The sequence below is a fragment of the Mirounga leonina genome, unplaced genomic scaffold (assembly GCF_011800145.1).
Source record: "Mirounga leonina isolate KUSES-001 unplaced genomic scaffold, KU_Mleo_1.0 Mir_53, whole genome shotgun sequence".
NCBI lineage: Eukaryota > Metazoa > Chordata > Mammalia > Carnivora > Phocidae > Mirounga > Mirounga leonina.
In genome coordinates, this window is record NW_023270807.1 from 91,593,938 (window position 1) to 91,610,879 (window position 16,942).

Consider the following 16,942-nt stretch of genomic DNA (forward strand, 5'->3'; position numbering starts at 1 on the left):
ATATATAGGATGACTATAATCTATCTCTTTTCTGAGAGGATAGCCTTGCAAATTATAAAGGTAAATAAGAAACTATCTTCTTGTAAATTGGGTTAAACTGTGTGTGTTAACTATGAGAATTAGGTTTGCACCTTGAAGGCAGTTGTGTGTGTGTGTGTGTGTGTGTGTGTTGGGTACTGTGAAAACTATAATCTTATAATTTAGTGGAATAAAAGTATGAGTGCAAATTACACTGATATGGTGACAGTAAGGTAGCTACCACTCATCCCAGATTCTTTTGTGGGACATGAAGTTTACAAACCATCATGTTTTGTAAGTATGAATTTAGACTGGGTTTGGGTCTTATCTGGTCATCTCAGACTCCAAGCAATAATTTGGCAAGTGAGTGATGTGTCTGGGTGAGGCCATGTCCTATTGGCAAGGGGTGATGTTTCCTAACTGATAAGTAAAGAGTCACAGGGTGGAAGTTAGAAGATGAAAATTCTCTCTTAGTGAATTATAAACCTGAGTGTTGGGGAACAGCTAGGAACTGAAATACTCCCAAGGCAAGGGTGTAATTCCTTGTGGAATGACCTTTTTTTTCTTGGACTAATGTGCATACCCTTTTATTTTACTTACCTCATATGTTGTATGTCTACCTAGATTTTTTTTAACTCTTCTGATACAGATTTAGAGCTTTGTATGGAAGAGATTTGGAAAGAAGCCAGAGATCATCATATAATGGAGAGTTCCGAATAGAATTAGAGAAAATATCAGAGGAGAAAATAGACAAAAAGCAGAAAAAAGTTCTAGTGTTGTGCTAACCAATGTGGCAGCCACTAGGCATATGTTCTACTGAGTATTTAAACTAAGTTAACATGCTGAAAGTATAATATACACACCAGATTTCAAAACTTAGCTTGAAAAAAACCCTCAATTATTTTTATTACTTGTTGAAAAACTAATATTTTGAATATAGTAAGTTAAATAATATATTTTATTAAAATAATTTTACTTGTTTCTTTTTATTATTTTTTAAAAATTTATTTATTTATTTTAGAGAGAGAGAGAGCATGAATGAGGAAGGGGCAGAGGGAGAAAGAGTCCTCAAGTGGACTTCCTGATGAGCGCAGAGCCTGAGGCGGGGCTCAATCCCAGGATCCTGAGGTTATGACCTGGGCTGAAATCAAGAGTCAGACGCCTAACTGACTGAGCCACCCAGGCATCACTCTTTTTATTATTTCTAATGTAGCTACTACGAAATATAAAATTACATGTATGGCTCACATATATTTCTATTGTACCATGCTGGTCTAGACTGCAATTGGCAGGCAGCAAACTGTGGTCCAAAGAATAGAGAGGAATACAAATTTTGAATGAAAAGTGACAACTATGGAGCACAGACATGATAAACTGCTTAACAAACTTAACCTTTCCCCATATATACTAGAGGGAGATAACTCATAAAAGGGGTGGGAAAGTTCATTTGTGAATTACATATGTATGATCATTCAATCTTTTTTTTTAATTTTTTTTTAAAGATTTTATTTATTCATTTTAGACACAGAGATACAGAGAGAGAGAGCATGAGCAGGGGAGAAGCAGAGGGAGAGGGAGAAACAGGCTCCCTGCTGAGCCAGGAGCCCGACGTGGGGCTCGATCCCAGGACCCTGGGATCATGACCTGAGCCAAAGGCAGACGTCTAACCATCTGAGCCACCCAGGTGCCCCTGATCATTCAATCTTATAAATTAGTAAATTGAAGCACAGAGAAATATAAAGTAGTAAATCATCCAAGATCAGATGAGTAATTTCTCCCTCAGCTATTCCTAATATTTTATTGTGTTTATCCTGGGAATGTCTCAATCAATAGTCTTCTAACTGTGTGACTATTCCCTTCCAATTATATAAGAAATAATAAAGTGCTTTTCAGGTCTGTGGTGGGAAAAAAAACATTTTTTTTTTTTCTCTTTTGATCAGAGAAGAAAATTTGTTTTCTAAGTTCCACAAAAACCTGTGGAGGGTTTTCGCAGAAAAGGTTGTTCGTTCCTGATTCAAATAAAGGTCACCAAGCAGGTGATGGTTTTAATTCAGGTCCCCCTTTCTATACCCCAAATTCTCACATCTATCCATGTTTATATAGTTTATATATTTTATTCAATTATGCTTTTTTGTGAAGGGGTTAACTTTTTTTCCTATTAAAATATAATATAGCTTCTGCTGTGTTCAAAAAATATGGAAAAACACAGAAAAATGTTAAAAAATTTATCCCATCATGTTTAAAATATTTTAAACTATTTTACGCATATATGAATACATTTAAAATGTGCATACTTGTTTTTATAACCAATTTATTTTTCACTTAACATTTAATCTATAAATTTTTATTTCCCATGAAATATTGTTCCAAAGTAGCTATTTTCAAATATGAGTGACTTACAGGCCATTATGAGGGTAGGTGGAGACTGAGGTCCAGAGAAGACTGAGCTAATGTGGATCTACTTATATCAGCATTCTATTCTGCAATTCTGGGGTCACTGAGGCATTATTTGAAGTGATAATAATAAATTATATAATAAATACATATGAGTATATTTTATTTGAAAATATTGTTTTAAAAGACTACTTGATATTCCTTTTTTTTTTTTTTTTTTAAAGCGAGAGCATGCACACAATGGATGGATGGGGAGGGGCAGAGAGAGAATCTTAAGCAGGATCCACACCCAGCATGAAGCCCCATGCAGGGCTCAGTCTCATGACCCTGAGGTCATGACCTGAGCTAAAATCAAGAGTCTGATGCTTAACCAACTGAGTCACTCAGGCACCCAAGACTACTTGATAGTCTATTGCTTTGATACCCCATCCCTTATTTAACCAATCCACATTTTAAAAGTATTAAAATTTCTCTTGTTTCATTTTGATACTATAAATAGCAATATAATAAATATTAGTTCATAAATCTTTTCATGTATTTCAGATGGTTTTGATAGAATAAATTTCTAGAAGTTTAATTGTTCAGCTAAGTATTACTTCTCACTACTTGTCAAACACCTGTCCTAACTTTGTATCAGGGCATGGTACCAGCAGTGTATGCATTTTCTATTTCACTGAAACACTAATTACTGTCTTATAAGTTTTAAGCTAGTTCTGTAGTTTGCAATGCTCTTTCTTTTTTTTTTTAATTTTTTTTTTTTTTAAGATTTTATTTATTTGCGAGAGAGACAATGAGAGACAGAGAGGATGAGAGGGAGGAGGGTCAGAGGGAGAAGCAGACTCCCCGCTGAGCAGGGAGCCCGATGTGGAACTCGATCCCGGGGCTCCAGGATCATGACCTGAGCCGAAGGCAGTCGCCTAACCAACTGAGCCACCCAGGCGCCCTGCAATGCTCTTTCATTCCTTACCTTTGTATTGCTTTCTTTAGTAGTAAAAGCATACACCATTTCATACTTTACTGCTGTTTTGTTTTTCTTCTTCTATGAAATTTCTGCTCCTATCCTCACCTCAGCTTTTTCTATTGAATCATAACAATTTCTTAGAGCTTTTTATAAAGAAATATATTAAGTCTCATTAATACTCCTTATTTTTCCATGGTTTCATTTGCTTTTGAACTCACATTTTAAATTTTGTTTATAATGTTATTTTGACATATGGAAGTGTTAAATTTTCATTCATATAAATATTTCTAAGGTTTCCTTAAAAAGATTGTTCCTTTACATTTATGGTTAGAGAAGTCTTCCTTACTTCATGATCAGATGAATTTCCTTCCAGTACCTTTAATATGTAATCTTTTTATATTGATATGTTAAATTCATCTCTATATCTGTGTGAGGGAAGGTAAACATGTACAATATGAACTAGGGAATTTTAAAAAATGCTATAAAGAGTGGGTGGCTCAGTTGGCTAAGTGTCTGACTCTTAGTTTCAGCTCAGATCATGATCTCATGGATCATGAGATGGAGCTTGAGTCAGGCTCTGTGCTCAATGGGGAATCCGCTTGAGGTTCTCTCTCTCACCCTCTCCCTCTGCCCCTCTACCCACTCATGGGCACTCTCCCTAAAATAAATAAATAAATCTTAAAAAAAAGAATAAATTAAATGTCCTATCATCTAAATTCTATCTCTATTACCTCTGAATTCTATAGTGATTATATTTTAAATTTTCAGTATACTTGGGCCCCTTTGAAGGAATTTTGTGATTAAAAAAAGAAGAAGAAGAAGAAGAAGAAGAGCAAGGACCCAGGACACTACTTATTAATTTTGTCTTTTAAATCTTTTTTTTTTTTCAATAATCCAGATTTCCAGATAGACTACCTTTGTGTCCTTATAAATCAAATGTATATATTGATTTGGGGGAGACTGGCCACATCCATGCTAATAAATGTTCTCATGGCTGCCCTGTTTAGCCATGTTTTCTTTTATGTAACTTAGCTTGAAAACAATTCTCCAGGGCACCTGGGTGGCTCAGTTGGTTAAGCGACTGCCTTCGGCTCAGGTCATGATCCTGGAGTCCCGGGATTGAGTCCCACATCGGGCTCCCTGCTCAGCAGGGAGTCTGCTTCTCCCTCTGACCGTCCTCTCTCTCCTGCTCTCTGTCTCTCATTCTCTCTCTCTCAAATAAATAAATAAAATCTTTAAAAAAAAAAGAAAACAATTCTCCAATAGGTTATTACATGTTTTTTAAGTTTATTACTGTCTATTTGTGTATACATGCATATATTAAGCAGTTTCTTATACATCAGTAAGCATCAGTTAGAACATACGAGATTGGGAAATTTTGTTACTAGTTACAATGTCTTTCACTTGATTCTCTTGAATTAATAATAATAAAGCATCTGAACATAAATTGTTTTTCTCCTTTATAGTGTTTTATGCCTTATATTTGTATTTGTTTTCTTTTTACTTGGGTGAGAATTTCCAGAGAGCCACCAAATATTATTACCTATGTTATTGCAGCTGTTTCTGGCTTTCATGAAGAAATACTTCTGGTGTTTCCCAACTGGCCAAGGATTCGAGATAAACATTCTTCATGTTTCTTAACTACATCCTTTCTTTGCTTTTTAAAGTTTTCCTATCAAGAAAGAATGAAGAAATGTATTGAATTGATGACTTACCAGCTTCTATCTTACCAGATGATCTCATGATTCCATTCTCCTTTGACTAATTGATACTTCTATTTAAATTAATAGAATCTTTAATATTAAAACAAACATGTTTCTATAATCAGACATCTAGATCATGAAATATTCTTCTGATATATTACTAGACTCCATTTGCTATTATTTTATTTAGGGTTTCTATATATATATTCATAATTGAGAGTGTTGTTTGGTCATCTTAAATTTGTTTCATTTGCCTTATCTTTGTCATGGTTGTGGTCTGGGTGATGTTAGCGTCATAAAATTGATTATTAAGAATATTCTCTGTTTGCTGTGTTTTGGAAAGAACAAGGACTCTATGAAAGAACAAGAACCTTATTTAATTTTTTAAATCTTTTTTTCCACCATCATTAAAAAAAAATCTAGCCACTGTTGTTCTTTTCTAATTTATCACAGTTATATTGAGAATATTTTAATTATTTGTGCTCTTCTATTCTGTAATTGTACCCTCTTACTTACATCTAATGGTGTGTATGTAGAATTTTCTCTATCTGCTTTACTAAATTCAGCTTTCTAGGTTTATCTCTTTTATTGCTATTTCAAAATATTTGTTCCTAACCCTATTTATTATTTAAAATGATAATTTCTCATATATTCTAGCTTTTTTTTTTTTAAGATTTTATTTATTTATTTGACAGAGACAGAGACAGCGAGAGCAGGAACACAAGCAGGGGGAGTGGGAGAGGGAGAAGCAGGTTTCCCGCTGAGCCGGGAGCCCGATGTGGGACTCGATCCCAGGACCCTGGGATCGTGACCTGAGCCGAAGGCAGACGCTCAACCATCTGAGCCACCCAGGCGCCCCAATTTCTCATATAGTCTTAATTTCTCATTCCTAATCTCCTTATGTTTATTTTGTATCTTTTGAATTTATTGAATTGCATTTTAGGAAATGAAATATTTAATTTTATTTTAGTTTTTCTTGTTTATTATAATTTCTAATTATAAATATGTAGCTTTGTTTTTACCTTTGACCCTAGGATTTTATGTGAAAATTAAAAAAAAAAAAAAAAAGTCTGCCGGGTTGGTTTCTTTGTTGTTGTTGTTGTTGTAGTTGTTGTTACGGCTTTTGTTATTGATAATTTGTTATTTTATTACATTTTGGACAAAGATTATTGTCAGTATTATAGTATTTCTGTGTATTTGTTTTTTTGTAGGTTTGTCTTATTACAACATTAGTTTTTATAAATATTCGAAAGACTGCTTTAAGAGAAGGCAATCTCTTTGAATGTAGGGTTTAGTAAAGGGAAATCTATTAAATCAAACTTATTAATTATTCAAAGCACTATATTCTTGGGTTTTTTTTTTAGCCTTTCTTACCATGTCTGTTTCCCTTATTTTCTACCTCTCATTCAGACATTTCATTTTTTATCTCAATTCGTATTTTTATCATTTCATCTTTCTTCTTTCATGAAGTCTATATTTTAATTGAATTGTAACAGGCTAAAATTTATTTTTTGTAGCAAGTTATTTGGCATACTATATCCTCCTCTCTGCTTATTTTCCTTTTTTGGCACACATAGGAATTGAATTTATATTTGAATGTTGTCTGTCCCTGAAGTTTCCCTACAATGAGTTGTTTAGATTCTCTTTGAATTCTCCCTCTGTTCACCCAGTTGTGTTAAAATCACCTTCTTAGATTCCATGTCAGAAGGCTGATTTGTAATACTAATTTAAAATTCTGTAAATTGAAAGAAATGAAAAGAGAGGGCAATAGGCATATCTGGCAGGTCAGTCTTTGCTGTGATTTTTTTTTTTTTAATAAACTTCTTTCCATTTTGCTACAAACACCTTGCTTGCCTAGTTTGTACTGATACCTGAGGCGAGAATTATGTGACTTTAAGTACAGTTTCACACTGAGCTTTTTAACAGCAGATCCTTCCTGTGGAAAATATCCCCTCCTATGTGATCCTTCACTTAGGGTGATTTGGCTTGAGGATCCCACTAATCTGACTTTGTTAGATTCTCCCCAAATCTATTACATATGTATGTATATATGTGTATGTGTGTGTGTGTGTGTGTGTGTATATATATTTTAGTTGTGGGCAGAGTTTGAATTTTTCCCATGGAGAACCTACACCTTTAGCAGGGGACGTAACTATACGTCTGTTGTAAATATTTATAAATATTCTTCAATAGTTAACAAACCAGAACCTCATTCAGGCGACTTCAGTGATGGACCTACTGATGGATATTCAACCTAATATTGGGGGATTAAATATTTTTCTAGGATTCTTGGAATTTCAGAGTGCTAGAACTGTAAGAATGTGAGGCAAACTCATGGAGCCCAATTCCTCTGCATGTGGAGAAAACTTTCTGCACTATGACAGGAAGTGGGCACTGACTGTTCATGGTCAGCAAGCTACTCCAATACTTGCTCATCCCTCCCTGCATGGGTACACTTCAACCAGATGATTTCTGTGATTACTGAGGGTCAATTGGATTTTTTCCCCCCACAAATATGCCATGTGTATTTATGCACGTATAATTACAAAATCTAACGGAATATTATGAAAATTAGAGAAATTAATGTGTTCACATAAGAGAGTGTACTTAGTAATTGTTTTATTTTTTCTAAGATGGTAGCAACTCTTCTTAATTATCCAAAGTTAGTCACATTTTAAGCAATACCCTGTCTCTCTGGGCTGGACTTATCTTCGCCTATCACTGCATGCATCATACTAACTATATGGCAAATTCCAGTCCTGCACTTTTGTTCTTTGCTTTTTAAATTTTTCTTAACATCTAAGCTCATTTGAGTTAGCTTCTGTAACATGAACATAGAAATACATGACAAAGACACACAGTTGAGTAACCTCATGACACTCAGAGTGTGATATTATGAGTGAACATTAATATGCAGTTATATCATTCTAAACAAAATAGTCAATGACTAAATGGTTACTTTTCTTCCAAGGATTTTGTATATACAGAAGAAAACCTTAACTGACCTGCATTTAATAGGCTTTCTGATGATCCAAGGATCCCCATTCTCTCTGTAACTCCTGTAGCTGACTGATGCTTATGGCATGGTGGGTGCTACTGGCTAGTAAGCTGATCTCAAACACCTACCCTTCTATGTGTATACATCTGTAAAGCGACTTTTTAATGTTTTATTATATCTATTATTGATTATCAATGTTTTATTTTTTCTCACCAACATGTCAATATCTGTATATTGCTAATTATTAGATTTAATTGAATATTATGCAAATTATAGAAGTACAAATGTGAAAATATTTGTGTTTTTTGATGAAAACAAAATTGACTGCTTTGTCAAGGTTTGTTAAAGGCAAGTTAAATTTAGTGGGATTGAAAACACTATAAATTATGGGAACATTTTAGCTCAAATCTAGAAGATTCTTCACATAAAACTGGGAATTTCTTTAAACTAGATTGGTTATGCAAGAAAGATGACTAGACCCCTAATAAGCAGATCCACATGCAAAGAAGAGAACTTGTGCTACTGTCAAAATGTTGGTGAACATCTACAGATTACGTGTTTAAGTCATGTATCATTTTTTTATAATTCTTCATTTTAACTAATTTTTTAAAAATTGAGTAATTCTTGGGGTGCCTGGGTGGCTCAGCCAGTTAAGCATCTGCCTTTGGCTCAGGTCATGATCCCAGGGTCCTGGGATCAAGCCCCACATTGGGCTCCCTGCTCTTTGTGGGGTCTGCTTCTTCCTCTCCTTCTACCTGCAGCTCCTTCTGCTTGTGTTCTCTCATTCTCTCTCTGCCAAATAAATAAATAAATAAAATCTTTTTTAAAAATTGAGTAATTCTTACGCAGACTGATTTTTGCTACATTTTCTAAAAACACCATTAACCTTAGTAGAGTTCTATCCAGTTTCTTTGTTTTTTTTCCCTCTCTCACATTTTTCCTATTCCTTTTTCCCATTGTACCTCTCTTAGCTCTTTAATTTTCAAAATCCAGAAATAGGCAAATCATTCTAGTGGATAAATATTACTAAGTGTTATGAATCCCTGTGTTTCTGTTTCTGTTGAAGTTAGTATGATTAAATAGAAAATAAATCTCCCTCCTTAGAGAGGCAATGCAGTGTAGACTTCTAGGGGAGAAAAGGTAGGCCGGCTCACAATGTGCTTGGAAAGAGGCTCTCTGGATTTAGATTCTGACCCTGGTATGTGCTTCACTGAGTGACTTTGTAGTCACTCAACTTATCGCAGCTGTGCCTCCATTTTCCTGTGGGTAAAAAGAAGAAAGCTTATTACCTACTTCATATGGCAGTTGTGAATACCACATGAGTTAATACAGGTAAAACTTTTTATAATACAGCCTCATTATCATTAGCCATCTGCAAATCTATGAATGTCTCAGGATGGTTCTTGAGTTCCCAGAATTTAAAAACTAAACCTAAAACTTAGAAATACAAATATTTCTTTTTTCCTGTTTGTAATGAACAATACCCATCCTTTTGACAATATTTCGTTGATAATTTCTTTAAAAGTCACAAATGTGTGTGTGTGTGTGTGTTAAGTACAGGACCAAATTAATTAGAAATGAGTACTTTTATATGAGAAACGCTGCCTGGTAGGCTGAAACAACATCTTCAGGGGGAAAAATAAAGAAGCTCAAGGGCTGGATTATCAAATGTAGCAGCTCAGTGGTTCAATTCATACCTGACAGGCTTCAAAGACTCTCTATGCAAATTGATCTCCCAGCTGCAAGGGTAATTAACATGGGTTTGTTGCAAGGATCTGTTCTTCTATCCATTCTTCTTCATGATTATTTTAGTAGCTTAACAATTGTCTGTAACTACTTAATCCACTCTTAGAGCACATATAAAATTACCTTACTCTGGTGTGTAAAATAAGACTTCTACCCTCTTCAAAATGCATGCTGCCTACTTGATATGCTAAGTTTGGCACACCAGGTGGAGATTCAGGAAAACTGGATGCAGGCAATAAGGTTCTTTTACATTCAGATACGTATTTGAACCAATCCCTTTTGATCTTCTTGGTGTTGCATACTTATTAGTAGATTTGCTATTAATGTTTCTTCTTGGTTCATTAGCAACGAAGTGTGTATGTGTGTATGTGTATGTGTTGCAGTGATGATTAGGGGAGGAGCATTTAGGTCATCAATGAGACCCTCAAACATAACTAAGCTTCTCTCTAGCCAGAGAAAGGCGCAGAAGCTCTTAGTAATGCTGTATATGATTGGATCACTAAGAATCATGTTCAGTGTTTTTCATAGACTCATCAAAGTTCCTTATGGGCTTACAGGATCTTATTCAAAGGACATGTTCACATATGTTATCCATTCAGCCCTTGAATAGGGACATCTCTGTGAAAAGGGTACTTCAACAACAAAAATAGCTCTGCTGATTATATGTTTTACGGACAACATAGTCGTCTACGTTAGGCTTGTTAATTAAAATCTAATAAAGAAGAAATAAATTGTACAGAGCTTACCTCAGTATTGCATCTATTTAGAAATGGGACGGTTTAAAAGTCAATGGCTTACTTCAACAATCCTGCATTCACCTTCATGTATCACTGATATATAGAGTATTCCATTGCATGAATCTCCTATGGTTTATTTTTCTTTTTACTCTTAATGGAGATTTAAGTTATTTCCATTATTTTTTCCTTATTTCAAATAATGCTTTTCTGTCTCCTTGTACATATTTGTGAGATTTTTCTCTAGGTTTAAACTGCTAGGTTAATGGATATGTGTTTTCAACTTTGTCAGATACTGTCAATTACTCCCCAAATGGTTAAACATATACACTGCCACCAACTGTAAGAATTCTCACCATCTCTTGGTACTGACTGATGTTTAAAATGTTGTCAATATGATTACCTATGAAATAATATTTTGTCATTTTAATTCTTATTTTCCTGAATACTGAGGTAGTTGGGCATCTGCTCAACATTTATTGGTTTTGCAAGATTTCTCTTCTGTAAATTGTTCTATGTATCATTTGCCCTATTTTGAATGAGTTGTTTTCATATTTGTTTGTATTAATTTCTGTATTGGATACCTATCCATTTTGGTCTGTAAATTGTATTTTTATGTTTTAAGTGTCTTGATGTGTAACAATTTTCATTTTTATTGTTGACAAATTTGTTCATTTTTTTCCTTTATGATTTTTACTTCAGGGGAGTTGATTAAAAAATTCCTTCTATACCACATTGTGATATATTTTCTTCATTATCTTCTAAAAGTTTCAAGTTTTACTTTCTAGAATTTATTTTGTTTACAGTTGATTTTTGTGCATGGTGTAAGGTATACTCTTTTTTTTTTTTTCTGCTATCATACCCTCTGTCCCAGTACCATTTATTGGATGATCCATCCTAATCTGCTGCTGTTTACCTTGTTATAAACCAAGTTTACTTTCATGAACCATTCTGTTTCAGCATACACTACTTTAAATATAATTCTCTTTGTTTATTCTTGTATCAATTTCATAGTCTTAACTACTACAACTTTAAAATATGTCTTGAAATCACCTCATTGACTTTCAAAAAAGCTTATAATTATTCTTGGCCCTTTTCACATTTTGGAATTGATTTGTCAATCTCTAGTCAAAATTATATTTGGAGTTTAATTGGAATTGCATTGACTGTATAGATTAATTTAGGGGAAAACTGACATTATACTTTTTCAATTGGGTTTTCTTATCTATGAGTATAGTTTACATTCCTACTTACAGATTTTTATGCCTTCCAGTAAAGTTTTATACTTTCCTATTATATTTCAATTAGATTTCTTCTATGTGCTCTATGTTTTATGTGCTATTGTAAATGATATTCTGTAAATATTACATTTTCTAACATATTGATTTGGAGTGGAAATTATCAATTTATCTTCTATTCACTATGTACTTCAACTCTTATTTATTCTTGTTATTTTTATGTAGACATCCTCAAGTAAGGAAATTTTGTTATTTCTTTCTTAATTTTTTATGTAGTCATTTATGCCTCTATTTAATGATAACATCAGCAAGATTCTCATAGACAGTTCTGGATAGTAGTGTTTGTCTTGATCCTGATTTTCAAAATAGTGTTTGTGACAATTCTTTTTTATGTATGTTTTTAGCAATTGATTTTTGATAGATAGTCCTTATTGCATTTGGTTTTGTTTCAATTCCTAGTTTCCTAAGATGCTGAATTTCAAAACAAATAACTTTAATATGTCTGGTGAGATAATAATTTTTCTCCTTTAATCTACTAGTGTGGTGAATTATGTTGACATCGTTATATATAAAGCATCTTGTATTCAATGGATAAACCCATCTTAGCCATGATGCATTTAAAAAATAAATTGATGTCACTTTTGCTAAAATTGGCTTAAAATTTTTGATTCTGTGTTCATGAGTAAGGCAAAATATAATTTTATTCTCTATTACACCATGATATTTTTTATATCATGGTTATTATAGCTCCATAAAATAATGTCAGAAGTATTTCCTATTTTTCTTTTCTTCCACTGAAAGAGTTTGTATCAGGATAGAATTACATGTTCAGAAATGTCAGTAAAATACCTCCAGTATTTCTCCCTGCTCTATTGTTCACAACCTACTGCTTAACTCCTATGTCTTACTGAGATAGAATAGGTAGTGTGGTTCTAGAAATTACTAACATTTTCCTGGAAGAATATTCTCATTGTTTTATTAATCCTCAGTTCCTTCTATTGCATAAATCCTTATTACTACATATATTATTACCCCTGATAGTCTATTGTTATCTCCACTCTGTCCTCTCCTTATACATTTTTTTGGGGGGGGTGTCTAGATGAGTTTATCCTCATTCAAATATTTCATAGAAATCAGAATGTAGCAACTGGGTCCAGAAAACTGCAGGATTGTACATGTTGATCTATTTCCATGTGGAACAGGCTCTCCTCCACATCAGGCACAGTCGTTGCACTTGTCCAGTGCCTTTTGCAGAGGCAGCCCTGGGCACACTTGCTATAGCCTGCGCGGTAGGAAGAGCAGTGACTTTTCCTGCGGGAGGTGCATTTGCACTCTGCATTTGCAGGAGCTGACACAGGTGCAGGAACCAGGGGTGGAGTAGGAGCAGTTGGGGTCTAGTTTGAGTCAAGGGGAGGTCAGAGGTCCAAAACAGGTGACACAGGGAGACACTGGTGGGGCCTGGAGGCCTGGTCTCATCTTATTGTATCTTAGATCTCAACGGTTTGTTATGTGCTTGTTTGTTTATGGACCTGGGAACATTAAAGACATACCTCAAGCATTTCCCTTCCATCACCTATCCGCATTATAAATGGTACTGGAGTCACTATGGTATTTGGAGAATCAACCCAAGGGGATTTAATTTGGTACATTAAGATTGAGATTAATGGGATATATAATATGGCTTACAGTCAGTTTCGTTTCTTTATAGAAGTAGCTTCCAGGTGTACTGCTATTGGCAATGGTGTCAGCCTCCTTACCATTGAGATCCAAGGGTCCAGGTTCATAGCTCATACTGTAATATGGACGTGTCCTTTAGCAGCTGGTCTAAGGCCATGGCAGCAGGAGAAAGAAACAAGGTTTACAAGCACAGAGCAAGAAACTGATCTGTTGGAAATTCTTACCATCATCAGATGAGTAAAATTATAAGTATGGTTGTTTCTCCAGAACACTTAAGAAAAATGAAGTGCTCTTCTGCTTGTAGTATAGACATATACTTGAAGAAAGCAATTATAAATACACCATATTTTTTTTCTATTGGAAATCACACAAAATAGAATTTATTAACATCTGTGCTCTAGTACATAAATCATAGTGAGACTACAGAGTAGTATGTTTGTGTGAGAAAGATGTGTGTTTAATGTCTCCCAATATATTAGATTATATTTTAGCATATATGACATATCTCATTGAAGTCTGGCAGATCTGGATAAAATGGAATGGCCACCAACACAATCAAATGGCCTGAAGGTAACAATTTGCAGTGACCAAAATTTCACATGTACGTATTAATGAGTCAATGTAGCAAAAGAGTAATATGATCATATATTTCTGTTCAACATAGTGGTAATTTCAAAATGTCTTTAAAATGCCCTTGTGTATAGCTTAATTTTGATTAAATTATATGTATATTTGAAAATTACTGATCACACCAAAATCCAAATATAACAGAAGGCCAAAAATCCACCCCTCAAAATAAAACTTATGACTTTGAAATGTCAAAAAGGTTTCTTTTCTTGGGTGCTAATTATCCATAACAAGTTTGGAAACTGAAAGAAACTTTTCTCAACTGTCAATTATTTTTATTTTTTTATTTTTTTTTTAGATTTTATTTATTTATTTGACAGAGAAAGACACAGCGAGAGAGGGAACACAAACGGGGAGTGGGAGAGGGAGAAGCAGACTCCCTGCCGAGCAGGGAGCCCGATGCGGGACTCGATCCCGGGACTCCAGGATCATGACCTGAGCCGAAGGCAGTCGCTTAACCAACTGAGCCACCCAGGCGCCCTCAACTGTCAATTATTTTTTAAAAGCTCATCAACATTATTAGAAGAAAGATGAATTTGTCCTTATATACTCTCTATAGAAAATTATATCAAGAATTATTAGACAAGGAGGCAAAGAATATAAAGCTAAAACATGGAGAAAAAAAGTATTACAGATATGTAATAGACAGCTAATTGTAAAACCACTATGGTATTTTATGTATGATATATTTTATACCTTGGACTCATTTCACATTCTAAATTTTCGCTTTAATACCTAAATTTATATTTTTAAAAATTATTTAAAGATTTTCCCTTTTAAAAAAACTCAAGTATACAGAAAGTTATAAGTAGAGTACAAAGAATTTATTTTTCTTGGATCATTCTTGCTGATATTAAAGCTACAGTATTCCTAAATACTTTGATGTATATTTATTACATAAGAAGACATTCTCCTATGTAGTTGCTATGCAATGATCAAAGTCAGGAAAGTAACATTAGTGCATTAGTACCATTAAATATTCAAACTTCATTCAGTTTTCCTTATTGTCCCTTCATTTCAGTTTCCCTTATTGTCCCCAGTAATGACCTTTACAACAAAAGAATTCAGTTCAGGATCACACGTTTCATTTATTTGTCATGTGTCCTTCAATCTCCTTCAATCTGGATCAGTTGTTCATATTTAAAAAAAATGGTTACTTATTATTATTATTTTTTTTTCCTTTCAGGATCTTGACATTATTGAAGTTTATAGGCCATTCACTTTGTAGAATATCCCTCAATTTTGTTTGTCTGATGTTTTTTGTAATTAGATTACAAAATTATTACAAAATTAGATTACAAAATGGTTAAGAGTTCTTTCTCTGTTCTCATTGAATCCTGTCCTGTGGACCCAATGTGCTTTGCCTCATTATTGATATTAATATTAATCACCTATGTTAGCACTTGCCAGACTCCTTCACTAGAAAGTTAATCTTTTTCTTCTGTAATTAATAAGTACTTTTCAAGGAGATAATTTAAGACTCATTCCTAATCAATATTTCAACTTATTAATTATTTCATTTGTACCTACATTGACTCATAATTTTCTATTTTATACAACTGGTTATATTCATTATTATTAATTTTGATGCATAAATTGTCCAATTTTAGACCAGCGAGAGCTTCTTTTCACTTATTTCTTTGTACCTTTTTCAAGTCCTCATTATTTTTTTAGCATTTGTTTCCTTTCTTTTATAATAAGATATTCCAAACAAATTTCCTGTTCTCCCCTGCTTCAGCCCCGGACCAGCGATTTCTTCAAAGAGCCTTGATTCTTATAGGGGAGGAAAGTATTTAGAGACCAAAACCTTTGCACAAGGTATGCTCATTATTTTGGTATATACCCACACTCTTTGTGCATGGCTGCTTACCTTGCTCAGCTCTACCTAATACTTTTAGATTAAATTATTCAGGGGAGGCAGGTAAGAAGATAAGAAGCAGAACAGGAGGAGGTATCAGTTTGAATTTTTTTCCTAAAAAATTTCTCCTAAATTGTATAATCTTCAGGACCCTTCCCTCCAAATCCATCTGTACTAACATACCATAAATTATTATATTTACTGTCTCTTGTTTGTTTTTCCTCACTAGCATATAACTTCCAAGAGGACAAGGATTATCTTTTTTTGTTCACTGGTTTATTCCAGATTCTTAAAGAATATCTTGACACATAACAAATATTCAAAAATTATTTGCTGAATAAATGAATAAGTGGACTCATTTGATTTTATTTCCTCAGGATCTATCCTCTAAGTCAGTCTCTCTCTTGCTCTTTCACTCATCATGAATTCTGTCTCTGTGTTTAATGCATGTGTTTTGAGATATTTCTTATACTTGGTATTCCAGGTAGTTATTTTCATTAGAATTAATGGTATATTTAAATGTGTGTGTATACATATATATATGTATATATTTTTTTAAGTTTGTTTGTTTATATAAGTAATCTCTACACCAAACGTGACACTCAAATTCATGACCTTGAGATCAAGAGTCTCATTCTCTTCTGACGGAGCCAACCAGGCACCCAAATGTAAAATACAGTTGGAAAGTGATAATATCATTCCAGAATTGCATTATCATTTTTTTAGTGTATTTTTTTTAAAGATTTTATTTATTCATTTGAGACAGAGAGAATGAGAGAGAGCATGAGAGGGAGGAGGGTCAGAGGGAGAAGCAGACTCCCTGCCGAGCAGGGAGCCTGATGTGGGACTCGATCCCGGGACTCCAGGATCATGACCTGAGCCGAAGACAGTCGCTTAACCAACTGAGCCACCTAGGCACCCTTTAGTGTATTTTTTAAATTGCCATATAACTTAAGGGCCACTAATATTCCATGAAGTGACACATGAA

The 16,942-nt window shown here is 34.0% G+C and overlaps 1 pseudogene; it reads right to left on the bottom strand.

The window, feature by feature from the left end:
• Positions 1-12,936: 12,936 nt before the first annotated feature.
• Positions 12,937-13,583, bottom strand: LOC118001379 (annotated as a pseudogene).
• Positions 13,584-16,942: the final 3,359 nt, after the last annotated feature.